The sequence below is a fragment of the Bufo gargarizans genome, chromosome 6 (assembly GCF_014858855.1).
Source record: "Bufo gargarizans isolate SCDJY-AF-19 chromosome 6, ASM1485885v1, whole genome shotgun sequence".
NCBI classification, from domain to species: domain Eukaryota; kingdom Metazoa; phylum Chordata; class Amphibia; order Anura; family Bufonidae; genus Bufo; species Bufo gargarizans.
Genome location: NC_058085.1, coordinates 113641044 through 113654542, shown reverse-complemented (window position 1 = coordinate 113654542; position 13499 = coordinate 113641044). Strand labels below are relative to the sequence as shown.

The 13499-nt window shown below is 45.3% G+C and overlaps 1 long non-coding RNA gene across 1 annotated transcript; it reads right to left on the bottom strand.

Moving 5' to 3' along the window:
• Positions 1–8857: 8857 nt before the first annotated feature.
• Positions 8858–13494, bottom strand: LOC122940351. Its single transcript, XR_006390266.1, has 2 exons — positions 13136–13494; positions 8858–10243 (listed from the first exon to the last, which is right to left on the bottom strand). It is a non-coding gene; the product is annotated as an uncharacterized LOC122940351 (long non-coding RNA).
• Positions 13495–13499: the final 5 nt, after the last annotated feature.

The window sequence follows — 13499 nt, the reverse complement described above, 5'->3', positions numbered from 1 at the left end:
TAAAGTCAGTTTTAGCCAAGTCAGATTTATGATCGGCCCTTTAAGACTGTAATAAATGTGGTTTGACGGTAGCAGTTTATCCGTCAGTAAGCAGCTTTACAAAAGTCGCACGTCCTTACGAAAAAGTCGCATGTTCTATTACAAAGTCTCATAAGATAAGCATGGTCCTCACTGGAGTGAAATTGCGAATTTTTTTGCGACTTTTTAAATATTCCCAATAGTAAATCTGTCTAGAGATTCATTTACATAAGAAAACCCGCCCACTTTCAGAAAACTGGCGAGCATGGTGTGGAGCAGAAAAAAGTCGCAAATTTGTGCGCAGTTTTAGCGTTTGCGCATTTTATCGCGACTTTTTCACTCCATTATTCTGACTTGAGCTAATGATAAATCTGGCCCAAAAAGTTTAAGGTGTTGGAATAAGGTTTTTATTTTTTAGAGTAGCAAATATATAAATCTGGAATAACACTAATCATTTTGACCCGCAGAATATGGCGTGTTATTTGTAGCACAGAGCGACCGCGATAAAACCAAAACCCAAAGATTTCTATTTAATTTCACCCCACAAATAATTTTTCATGTTTTTCAATAAAAGATATGGTAAATTTTTAAATGCTGCCATTAAAAAATATAACTTGTCCCACAAAATATAAACGTTATGGCTCTTAGAAGGAAGGAAGAAAAAAAAATTATAAAAATTGCAAAAATCAAAATGAGCCTGGTCTTTAAGGAGTTAAGGGACCAATTCAGTTCAGAGGGCAATATACTGTATAAAAGAAACTCCCACAAATCACCTCTATTTAAAACTGTACCCCTCAAAGTATTCAAAATGGCATTTAAGAGGTTTGTTAACCCTGATGAACTACAAAGGATACTTGCTGATGTGATCACAGGACATGTATATATTGCATGTCACAAAGATGGATAGAATACTTTAGTTTCCTATACACTTCAGCTTAAAGGGGTTAGCTAAAAATGTATCATATCATACAAGACGACCTCTTTCTAACAAAGCTAGAACCAGCCCTGTACCTCACATGGATCCAGAGATCTCCCCATTCATTACTATGCTAGATTTATATCGAAATCACTGACACGAACGATAATGGGATTTATGTATCACTAATTAAAGTATTCACTGCCTAAAGAAACGTTAAATTACTAAACTTTATTAGGTATGTGTTAAAAATAAATAAATTATCCGGAGTGACTATTTTGACACATTGTAGCCGAATGCTTATTCCTGCTCCCCAATCTGCCTGCTGTAGAGCCTTCTGACATGTAAGGGACCAATGACCACAATGTGTTGTGCACTACAGTATAGATATCTGATACACTGAGCACAAAGACACAATGTAGCTATACACCTGGCCCTGCACTATACATGTCCGCTGTAGCGCATTCCAACAGATGGAGGGCCAGTAGCTACTGTGTGTTGTTTGGGCAATAAACACTATTTGCTGGAGTATGTTGAGCCAGGGATCGGGGGCTCCAACATGAGCACCATTTATTAGTGATGTAACTGTCTGCCACTCTGGGTGTGCACACCCCATCCCCCCTCCCCCATATGCTCAGACACTGTTTAAATAAAGAAAGTCCCTCCCCGTAAGGTGGATCCAGCTCCTGTGCTGGCAAATGGAGAAGCTAGAGGCACGGCTCAGACGCTCTTATCCCCGCCCTCCTCGTCTGCGGTTGGGAGCAATACAGGGAGATGTGTCTTAACATTCTAAAAGGACAATTAGTGTTATAGGGTCCTTGACACCAACCCCACTAATAGATTTCAAATGAAATATCCTAGTGACGTCCTATGAAAACAAACTTCCTTCTTACTCCAAAAACATCCGGTGGTTCCATGCTTTTATAGTCTTCCCAAGGTCCACAAGGGGCTCTCCCCTCAAGGGGAGACCAATTGTTTCTGGAATGAGGAGCCTTACACAGGGTGCGAGTACATATGTGGATAAAATCCTGCGGCCCTTTAGCACAAAGCTATCCCATCGTATGTGAGGGATTCGATGGACGTGATTACAAAGCTAGAGGGCATCCAAATTGACGGACATACCATGCTGGCCAGTCTGGATGTGGAGGCGCTTTACAGTTCCATACCCCAGGACAAAGGATGTGGGGCTGTAGCGACCTTTCTATGTGAACGGGGCACACATTTATGGCGACGCAACAAATTTGTGTTAGATTTTTTTCAGTTTATTTTGGAACATAATGTGTTCCTATTTGATCGCCGTATGTACCACCAGCTCCAGGGGGGGGCAATGGGGAGCACCTACCTTTGCCAACCTTTACCTGGGCTGGTTGGAACGGGAGGTGGTTTTCGCTGATGATGGAAATAGATGGGCCGGTCATATTAATTTATGGCTATGGTACATCGACGACCTGCTGATATTGTGGTCAGGGAGCACTGTGGAGTTCGACAGTTTTGTGAAGGATCTGAACAAAAATGATCTGGGGCTGTACTTTACATCTGAGATCCACAAAGACCAGATCACTTTCCTAGACCTGACCATTTTCAGGGATCTGAATGGCAATTTATGCACACGGCTGTTTAGAAAAGAGACCGCCACTAATAGTCTCTTACAATGGGAGAGCTGCCACCCTAAGGCCCTGAAAAAAGGCATCCCCAAAGGGCAATACTTGAGACTGTGTCGGAATAGTTCTAGGGTGGCCGCGAAGGACCTACAAAACAGTTTTAAGAATAGAGGCTACCCACAACAGGTTCTGGCCAGGGCATATCAGCACTCATTAGCAGTAAACTGTGACACACTGTTGGAACCAAAGATCAAAGTGTGTGATAAAAATCAGATTCGTAGCATTGCTACTTTTGATGAGGCAAATCGGAACGTACATGAAGTTCTCACTCGTTATTGGGGCCTTTTAAAATCTGAACCCGATGTGGGGCATCTTTTGGATGTCACCCCGGCAATCACATATCGCCACGGCCTCAACCTCAGGGATAGGTTGGTCCACAGCCTCCAACAATCCCCTCAAACAATGACTTGGCTCAAGCAACAACCTATGAGCACCTTTCGCTGTGGAGGTTGCGTAGCATGTGGGGCTATTGGGCCATGTAATAGCTTCATCAGTAAGGTGAAACAGAAGGTTTGCTATTAAATCATTCATTAACTGTAAAATCAGAGAGGTCATCTATCTGGCCACATGTATGTGCGGCCTACAGTATGTAAGCAAGACAATCCAGGAGTTCCAGCGACGAATTGGGGAACACCTCAATGATATCCAGAAAGGCTCAGATACTCCCATCGCACGCCATATGACTTTGACTCATGACAGTAACATGGATGTCATAAAGTTTCAAGGGATAGAGGTGATCAGAAGATCCCCTAGAGGGGGTGACTATGACAAAAAAGTGTTACTAAAAGAGATAGAATGGATCTTCAGACTATGTACTATACGTCCTGAGGGCCTTAATGAACTCATACATGTGTTTTGTATAAGATGGATTATAGGGTGGGAGATAGTATGGTCAGCATATTTAATATCGGGGACCCCTCCTTCTCTCACTGATTTTTTTTGTTGGTCCTTTCCGGTGGCTCTCTTTTTTGTCACACTGATTTCCCTTGATCTAGAGAGATGTATTATGAGATGACATTCATTCTTGGTCACCACTGACCCCTTTGACATATGAAGTATAATTGAGTTTGTGAATTGGTGTGGGGATGACAAATATCTCTCTATGTCTGCACACACAATGCATCCATCTTTGGAAGATCCCTCACCCACGATCCACCTAATTAGATGGTTCAACATACAGTATAGTCCATGTATGTATGTGGGTATGGGGTGGGGTGATCGATGCTCCTTAGCTATGTTTATGATCTTGATCCTCTTACCTCTATGTGCATGTCGCCTTATAAATGCCGGTACTATTTAAAATCGCCATATTATCCTTGTTGTTGTATGGAGTGTTTTGACACTCCTTGTGTGATCGCCCCATCGACCATTCGGACGAGGAGGGCGGGGATAAGATTGCCTGAGCCGCGCCTCTAGTTTCGCCCGCACAGGAGCTGGATCCACCTTACGGGGAGGGACTTTATTTAAACAGTGTCACGCCACCCTAGCGCCTATACTGCCGTCTTACCACACAAGGCGGGCGGTGTTATATGTTTGTTTTTAGTTTAGCGATCCTTAGCTCCTGATGAGCCCTACAGCGAAACACATAGAGCTATAGATAGGATCAAAGAATACAGACTTAGCGAACTTTAAATATAACATGTAGAGGGTGCTCAGCCACTTTAATTGCCGGTAGTAGTGAACAGTTGTGTGAGCATATGGAGGAGGGGGGATGGGGTGTGCACACCCAGAGGGGTAGACAATTACACCACTAATAAATGGTGCTCATGTTGGAGCCCCCGATCCCTGGCTCAACATACTCCGGAAAATAGTGTTTATTGCCCAAACAACACACAGTAGCTACTGGCCCTCCATCTGTTGGAATGCGCTACAGCGGACATGTATAGTGCAGGGCCAGTTGTATAGCTACATTGTGTCTTTGTGCTCAGTGTATCAGATATCTATACTGTAGTGCACAACACATTGTGGTCATTGGTCCCTTACATGTCAGAAGGCGCTACAGTAGGCAAATTGGGGAGCAGGAATAGGCATTTGGCTACAATGTGTAGAGGTTTCTTTTTTCTTTCTTTTTACTTAGATGTGTCAAAATAGTCTCTCCAGTTTATTTATTTTTACTACATACCTAATAAAGTTTAGTGTTTTAACTTAGTAATTCAACGTTTCTTTAGATTTACATCGAGCTGACAACTCAAGGGGAGGGTCTTTTCTGCTGCAGCTCTCTGTCACGACCATGTTTATGGCCGTGACTCCTTGGGAGCCGCATACAGTTGCCCGCGGTTTGGGTTGTAGTGTCAACCGCAGCTGGAGGCATAATGTGGTTAGCCTCAAGTGCGGATGCCGCGGACAACAGCTATGTGTGCGGTTCCCTTGGAGTTGGATGTGCGTGTTTGTATGCACTTTTGTATGTCTGTGTGCACTCTGTTTGTTTGGTGTGCACTGACATCTTTCCTTCACTGTGGCTGTCCGTGGCAACGTTTGGTTGTATTGTGTACATGTGGTGGCAGTGTCCCGGCCTTCGGGCTGACTCCCAGGACATGGTTGCCACCCATGTCGTTGCCTGCGGCAACAGCCACAGTGTGTTCTTGGATTTGGACACTTCCCCTTTAAGTTGTGTTTTCCCTTCTGTGGTATTGGAAGGGTTAACTCCCTTTCTGTGTGTGTGAGTCACGGGGTGTGTCTGAGTGTTGGGTGTGGCCTCTGGGCCCTATAAAGCCTCAGTTGTAGGCAGTAGTCAGAGAGGGTGCTTCAGCCATGCTTGCTGGAGACATCCTCCTGGTTACTTACCAACTACCAGTGGGGGCCATCCTTCTGGTCATAGCAAATATAATGTTGTTTGGTTTTTGCTTCTTTATTGCACCTTATGGTCTTGTGTTCCTGTGTGATGTGAATTGTGTGCTGTGTCCTTTTGTTTGTGGATAGCAGTACTTCCACATGGGTTCCAGGCTTTTTGTCTGTGGCAGGAGTGTTATGTTTGTGGCAAGTTCCTGCCATTGCCATAAGTTGTATTTGTTCTCCCTTCCTTGCAGCTTGGCCAGTGAGACTCCTGTTCCTCGGTATCCAGAAGGAACAGGTTGTCTTACCCTGACTCCTAGTCCAGGGACTGGTCGGAGGGTGAGTTAGGGATCCGAGGTTCCTGAGCATGGGTCCTCCTACCTTTAAAGGTCGGCCAATGCAGCTAGGAGTTAGGGTCAGGTTAGGGATGCTTTAGGAGGTGACCTGCTCCCTAATCCTGTTGTCCTGGTCTAGCAGCGACCATCTTCCATCACCGCACGGCTGAGGGTTTTCCCCATCCGTGACACTCTCGCCCTATCACAGCTCAGGAGGCAGTTAAGTGATGAAACTGAGCATGTGAACAGGACAAAGAAAAAGTAAAAAAAAACATGAGGTGGCGCTATACAGATAAGTTTTATTTAATAACTTAGTGGCTATACAAAACTTTGAATTACATTAAATTACAGAAGTATTCAGATCTCGGTGCTGGTTTGAAAACTGTAGAATATTTTTCATGGGACAACCCCTTTAAAGCCAACAAAACTTTGGAAGTTCCATATCTATGGATGAGTTATAGCTTCCTTGACTACTTTGGTCAATGGAATGTCACCAGTGTCATGTCCGTTTGAAGGAGCTCACGAGCGGACCCGAACGCCTCCGTCCAGCCCTGATGCAGTCTGAATGGAGCGGATCCGCTCAGACTGCATCAGTCTGGCGGCGTTCAGCCTCCGCTCCGCTCGCCTCCGCACGGCCAGGCGGACAGCTGAACGCTGCTTGCAGCGTTCAGCTGTCCGCCTGGCCGTGCGGTGGCGTGCGGATCCGTTCAGACTTACAATGTAAGTCAATGGGAACGGATCCGCTTGAAGATGACACCATATGGCTCAATCTTCAAGCGGATCCGTCCCCTATTGACTTTACATTGAAAGTCTGAACGGATCCGCTCAGGCATCTTGCGCACTTAGAAATTTTTCGAAGTTATTAATGCAGACGGATCCGTACTGAACGGAGCCTCCGTCTGCATTAATATGATCGGATCCGTTCAGAACGGATCCGATCGAGCGCTAGTGTGAAAATAGCCTTAATAACTATTTCCACCCTTAGAGGCTAGAGCTCTATCAGGGTGAATAGGACCTCACACTGTCCCTGCTGCCCTGTGCTTTGTGCACACAGCATCAGGGATGTTACCATGGCAACCAGGGCTTCTGTAGCGTCCTGGCTGCCATGGTAACCGATCGGAGTCCCAGGCTTACACTGCTGGGGCTCCGATCAGAAGCTGCCACTGCACCACCAACGAGGGGGAGGGGAGAGTACCCTGTGGCCACTGCCACCAATGATTTTAATGGGGTTGGGAGTTTAGTGCAGGTGCAGTGTGTGCGAATGAAGAAGGCCGGGTGATGCGTCTGGTCACATGACCCTCCATCAGCGGCCATCTTATGGACAAGACCTCTATGCGGACAGTACGGAAGATTTGCCCAACAAGAGGACATGGCTTATGAACTATAGAAAACGTCAAAGAATATTAACACATGCTACATTAGTAACTTTTATATAGTCATCTTACATACACATTGATTTACTTTGTAATGAAATCTGTCCTGGTGGTTGACTTTAATCCTGTGCAGAACCATCACCTCTCTATGGCACGTTCATGGACTACTCAGGAGACTTCAGATGTTAAAATACATTTCATATGCAGAGCCCCTCATGAAAACTCCTAGTCCACAATTAAACTGTGGTCTGTATTATGATGATGGATGCCTGGAATGGTGGTAGGCACATTATAATTTGGGGATTAGGATTCAATTTGTGAAGACAATTCAAAAGTAAATGTGGTGCCATATCTGCCTTACATCTGGTGGCATCAGAGGCAGAGCTTGTTAAGAGCTTCCCAGAATTCCAGAGGAGCATGATAGGCCTACAAGTCTCCTCACACCAATTAAGGCGCGCTCCCCAAGGGCAGATAGTACCCCCCCAAATCCAAGGCCTCTCACCCAGTTAAGCCAGTACTCTCTGCTCTGCACTGATGAGGGGTAATCATCCCGAAATGCCGATCGTGGACATTACAGCCTTTAATATAAAAAAATCACCTCCCCTTCCTTAGAATACATAAATAATAAAAAATATAAACATCATGGGCATCACCGCATCCAAAAACGCCTGTACTATTAAAATATAAAAATTATTTTCCAATACGACGAATGGCATAACAGAAAAAAAGTATCAAAATGGACAATTTGTAATTTTTTCATTGCTTTTCTTACCCAAATTTTTTAAATAAAATGTTATAAAAAAAAAAAGACACTCCTAAATGGTATCAATAAAAATTACAGATCGTCTCACAAAAAATGAGCCCCAACACACCTCAGTAGACATACACTATAAAAAATAAAAAAAAGTTATGGGTGATGTCAAAATCTGGTGATATATAAAAAAAAAAATTCCCCAGTTTTAATTTATTTTTTTCAGTATTTAAACATATAAAACCTATACATATGTGGTATCATTGTAATCGTTCTGACCCAGAGAATGAAGGGCACAGGTAAGTTCTGCCGCAAAGGGAGCGCCGTAGGGACAAAACCCGTAAAACTGGAGGAATTGCATTTTTTTTTCCAATTCCATCCTATTTCGAATTTTTTCCCCCACTCCCAACTAAATTATATGCAATGTTAAATGGTAGCATTAGAAAGTACAACTTGTCCCACAAAAAACAAGCCCTCATATGGGTATGTGAGCGGAAAAATAAAAATGTTATGACTCCAGGAAGTCAGAGAAGAAAAATGAAAATGAAAAATGAAAAAAAAACAAAAAAAAAAAACCTCTGGTATCCCAAGGGTTAAAGGATAGCTGCCTTACATCTAGAGGCAGAGCTTGTTATGAGCTCATTTTCTTCCCTTCTTGGCACATGGACAGTTCATGAGCACACATTATACAGGTCTACAGAAGGCATCCCCTTGGTGTGTGCGCCCCCTGATGGTTGTTCTTAGAATATACCGATTTAGGGAAGATTTATTTGAAAGAATACAACAAATTAAGATGGCCATACTTATCAGACACGTGCCGACAAAACTGGATCTATGCTCCTGATGTTGGCGCCATGTTCACTGATCCAATTACTTTCTTTTTTCCTCTTAGAACAGAGCTGGGCCTGGCGGTGGTGTATCAGCACCTCCACTAGACGGTGAAATAAGCCACCTAGGTGATGTGAGCATTCATATTTATGGGGCGATGCACCTAGCTTTCGATCATTCAGTAATTAACTAAGTACATCAGATTCATGTTATCTTCATGTCTAATACATTTATTTATAAATATAAAAAAGATGCATACATGTTAACATATTGCCAATCAAATCATCCAGTAGTGCAGCCTCAGGCTTTAGGCCTATTACTACAAGCGTTCATATCTATATAAAAAGCCACAGCAAGATCATAATGGATGTCTTGGTAAGTTAAGGCCGCCAAGTTAATGAAGGGAGTCCAATAGACCAGAAAATGCTGCCTGGAAACGGAAATGTACGTGAACTCCTATCCGAGAGGATAGACGCTGGCTGTCTAGTGCCAACCGTTGTAGCGTTACCCTAGAACAGGGGTAGGCAACCTCCGGCACTCCAGCTGTTGTGGAACTACAACTCCCAGCAGGATACTTGTTCTGTTCTTCTAAGAACTCTCATAGAAATGAATGGAGCATGCTGGGAATCGTAGTTTCACAACAGCTGGAGTGCCGGAGGTTGCTGATCCCTGCCCTAGAATTAAACGTCTGGCCCTTTAAACAGGCCTTGAATAATAAATTGGCAAACATCCAAGTCACTGTTTCAAGGCCTGGTTAAAGGGCCAGACACTGACTTGTAGGATAACCATCCAATAGGTGGCAGTAGAGAGCCAGCTTCCTCCTGTCTAATAACAGACATTGGTACAGTCTGTCCAGTGGCGCCCCCTACCCTCTGCTTCACCTGGACATGTACGGTTTATGTACCTACAAGTCAGTCTTCATTTCAACAGTAAGCATTTATTTTACCAGCATATAGCTACTGTCCGCAGTCTTGCACTGTATTTTTCAATCTTATCTCACTTTTCTGGCAGTGATGAGGGCGACTGCAGTATTCTTCAATGGGATTACGAACAAGAAGTCCAGAAAAATGGCCGTCCCCATGATCACTAACTACCACACATCTGTACACGTACAGTCCATTAAGTGGAGGCCTTTAGTTGTTTAATCAGTTGCTTCATGCATTTAATCTTATGCTTTTGCCTTTGTGCCCGTCGATGTAAGCGCCGGATTTTCCTTCTTAGCACAATGGTATCAGGACTCAGAGCGGAATAAGGGATGTCACGTTCTTTGATGTCACACGCCACGGAATAGGTGTGATCCATGTGCTCCTCAGGTTTATCACTGCCCAGACTGTGGTCTTTGCTCTGAGCTTCAGATTCATGGTCGGCTTCCACTGCAGGGTGGCTAGTCATCCTCTCTGCAGAATGCCTCCGACATAATCAATCTGGTGCCGAGGAGGACAACAATCAAAGGGTTTAAGATAAACTTCCAGAAGGTGGACTGCACGCTGACCCTCTTGATGAGATTACATAGGTGGGTCGCTGGAAAAGATTCAGATGGTTACACTCCCAAGTCATTGTTGTAATGCAGTTTTCATGGTATCTAGAAACTGGGGGAAAGAGGAAGAGCAATTTAAAGGGTTTGCCTTGACTGTAACATTGATGGCCCATCTTAAGGACAGATTGGCCTCCAGACCCCATGCGGAAGACCACAATGAAGGGGTCTTGATGCACTAGTGCAGGAATGGCCAACCTGCGGCTCTCCAGCTGTTGCTAAACTACAACTCCCAGCATGCCTAGACTACTTACAGCTATCAGCCCACAGCAGGGCATGGTGGGAATTGTAGTTTTACAACAGCTGGAGATCCGCAGGTTGGCCAGCCCTGCTCTAGTGTGTAATATGTCCCTTTCATGGTTTACACAGCCTCATCCATTAAGAGCCCACGCAAACCATATTATAAATCCACGTGGTCAGTTGTCCGGTCTCAGGAAGAATCCAGAGAACACATGGGATCTTACTGCTAAGAAGAACTGAGCATTACTTACCTGACAGATCCCATGACACCACCCTGGTTCTCCCAGCCGGGCTCTGTTTACCCGGCTGCAGCGATGACATCATGTGGACATGTGACCTCTACAGCCAATGTGAGAGTGTAAGAGGTCAGTGACCGGCTGCAGCGATGACATCATGTGAACATGTGACCTCTACAGCCAATGTAAGAGTGTAAGAGGTCAGTGACCGGCTGCAGCGATGACATCATGTGAACATGTGACCTCTACAGCCAATGTAAGAGGTCAGTGACCGGCTGCAGCGATGACATCATGTGAACATGTGACCTCTACAGCCAATGTAAGAGTGTAAGAGGTCAGTGACCGGCTGCAGCGATGACATCATGTGAACATGTGACCTCTACAGCCAATGTAAGAGGTCAGTGACCGGCTGCAGCGATGACATCATGTGAACATGTGACCTCTACAGCCAATGTAAGAGTGTAAGAGGTCAGTGACCGGCTGCAGCGATGACATCATGTGAACATGTGACCTCTACAGCCAATGTAAGAGTGTAAGAGGTCAGTGACCGGCTGCAGCGATGACATCATGTGAACATGTGACCTCTACAGCCAATGTAAGAGTGTAAGAGGTCAGTGACCGGCTGCAGCGATTACATCATGTGAACATGTGACCTCTACAGCCAATGTAAGAGTGTAAGAGGTCAGTGACCGGTTGCAGCGATGACATCATGTGAACATGTGACCTCTACAGCCAATGTAAGAGTGTAAGAGGTCAGTGACTGGCTGCAGCGATGACATCATGTGAACATGTGACCTCTACAGCCAATGTAAGAGTGTAAGAGGTCAGTGACCGGTTGCAGCGATGACATCATGTGAACATGTGACCTCTACAGCCAATGTAAGAGTGTAAGAGGTCAGTGACTGGCTGCAGCGATGACATCATGTGACCTCTACAGCCAATGTAAGAGTGTAAGAGGACAGTGACCGGCTGCAGCGATTACATCATGTGAACATGTGACCTCTACAGCCAATGTGAGAGTGTAAGAGGTCAGTGACCGGCTGCAGCGATGACATCATGTGAACATGTGACCTCTACAGCCAATGTAAGAGGTCAGTGACCGACTGCAGCGATTACATCATGTGAACATGTGACCTCTACAGCCAATGTAAGAGTGTAAGAGGTCAGTGACCGGCTGCAGCGATGACATCATGTGAACATGTGACCTCTACAGCCAATGTGAGAGTGTAAGAGGTCAGTGACCGGCTGCAGCGATGACATCATGTGAACATGTGACCTCTACAGCCAATGTAAGAGGTCAGTGACCGACTGCAGCGATTACATCATGTGAACATGTGACCTCTACAGCCAATGTAAGAGTGTAAGAGGTCAGTGACCGGCTGCAGCGATGACATCATGTGAACATGTGACCTCTACAGCCAATGTGAGAGTGTAAGAGGTCAGTGACCGGCTGCAGCGATGACATCATGTGAACATGTGACCTCTACAGCCAATGTAAGAGGTCAGTGACCGACTGCAGCGATTACATCATGTGAACATGTGACCTCTACAGCCAATGTAAGAGTGTAAGAGGTCAGTGACTGGCTGCAGCGATGACATCATGTGACCTCTACAGCCAATGTAAGAGTGTAAGAGGACAGTGACCGGCTGCAGCGATTACATCATGTGAACATGTGACCTCTACAGCCAATGTGAGAGTGTAAGAGGTCAGTGACCGGCTGCAGCGATTACATCATGTGTTGTCACCATAACTTCACTGATGCAGCCGGAAGAACTGGCGTGGTGGCGCGTTATCTGTCAGATAACACTCAGTTCTTTTTTGCTGAAGGATCCCATGTGTTCTCTGGTTTCATGCTGAAACAGGACAACCCCTGGACCACCAATATCCAGACCTCTCAGACTGACCCACATTGGGGATCATACTTACTTGATCACCTGTGCTGGGTCCTGGTTCGTTCACTCTCTGACCATCAACTGCTTGTCTTGGGTCCCTCTATGTAAATGTCCTGTTTGATGCTACTGGAACCAATCACTGGCGGCAGGTAGCTCCCCTTAGTATCGTGGCAAATAGTCACGTGATGCAAGGCGGAGCAGGTCACTGCTGCTGCCAGTGATTGCCTGCAGCAGTCACGAGACCCCTGTCAACAGGGTGTTGACATGAGCGCACCTGCGCACTGAAGAGTCACCCTTGGAGTGACAGAGACTGGGGACCAGGTAAGTATGATCACCTCTGGTCTTGGCCACTCTCTGAGGTCTGAGAAAAACTTAGACAATCCCTTTAAAATCTGCACTGCAGCACTTCTTTATGCCTCCCATTATAAACAGAAGTGCACATAACCTGGCAGTACTACTGACCAGCATAGACCATTCACACAGACAAAGCCAAAATTCTCCCCTCTGCCCATCTGATGATGGTAGGAATGCAGAATACTGGTCAAACTACTATACCAACCAACAAGATGGCCACTTACCATCTAAGAAGCGACAAAAAACACACTGTACTGCCTAAACTCCATGCGCCATTAAGGACCTTCTGAAAGCACAGGGTCACGTGACATTCAAAGGCTCAATTTCTAATGACCACAGCGAACGGGATGTACCTTCTGGTATATCCGCGGCTGCTTCAAAGCCACGTGACTTTAGCATGGTACGCGCACCTATGACGTCACGCTGTCCATACCGCGCATGGAGTTTACACACTACCGGCAATGACAGCTGAAGAGACTTGATAGACTTATCTGCTCTTTGCTGGAATTGCCGAAATAGGAAAGAGCCCAAGTATAGAGCATTATGGAGGACCTCAAAGCCACGTGACTGTAACATGTCACGTGATGG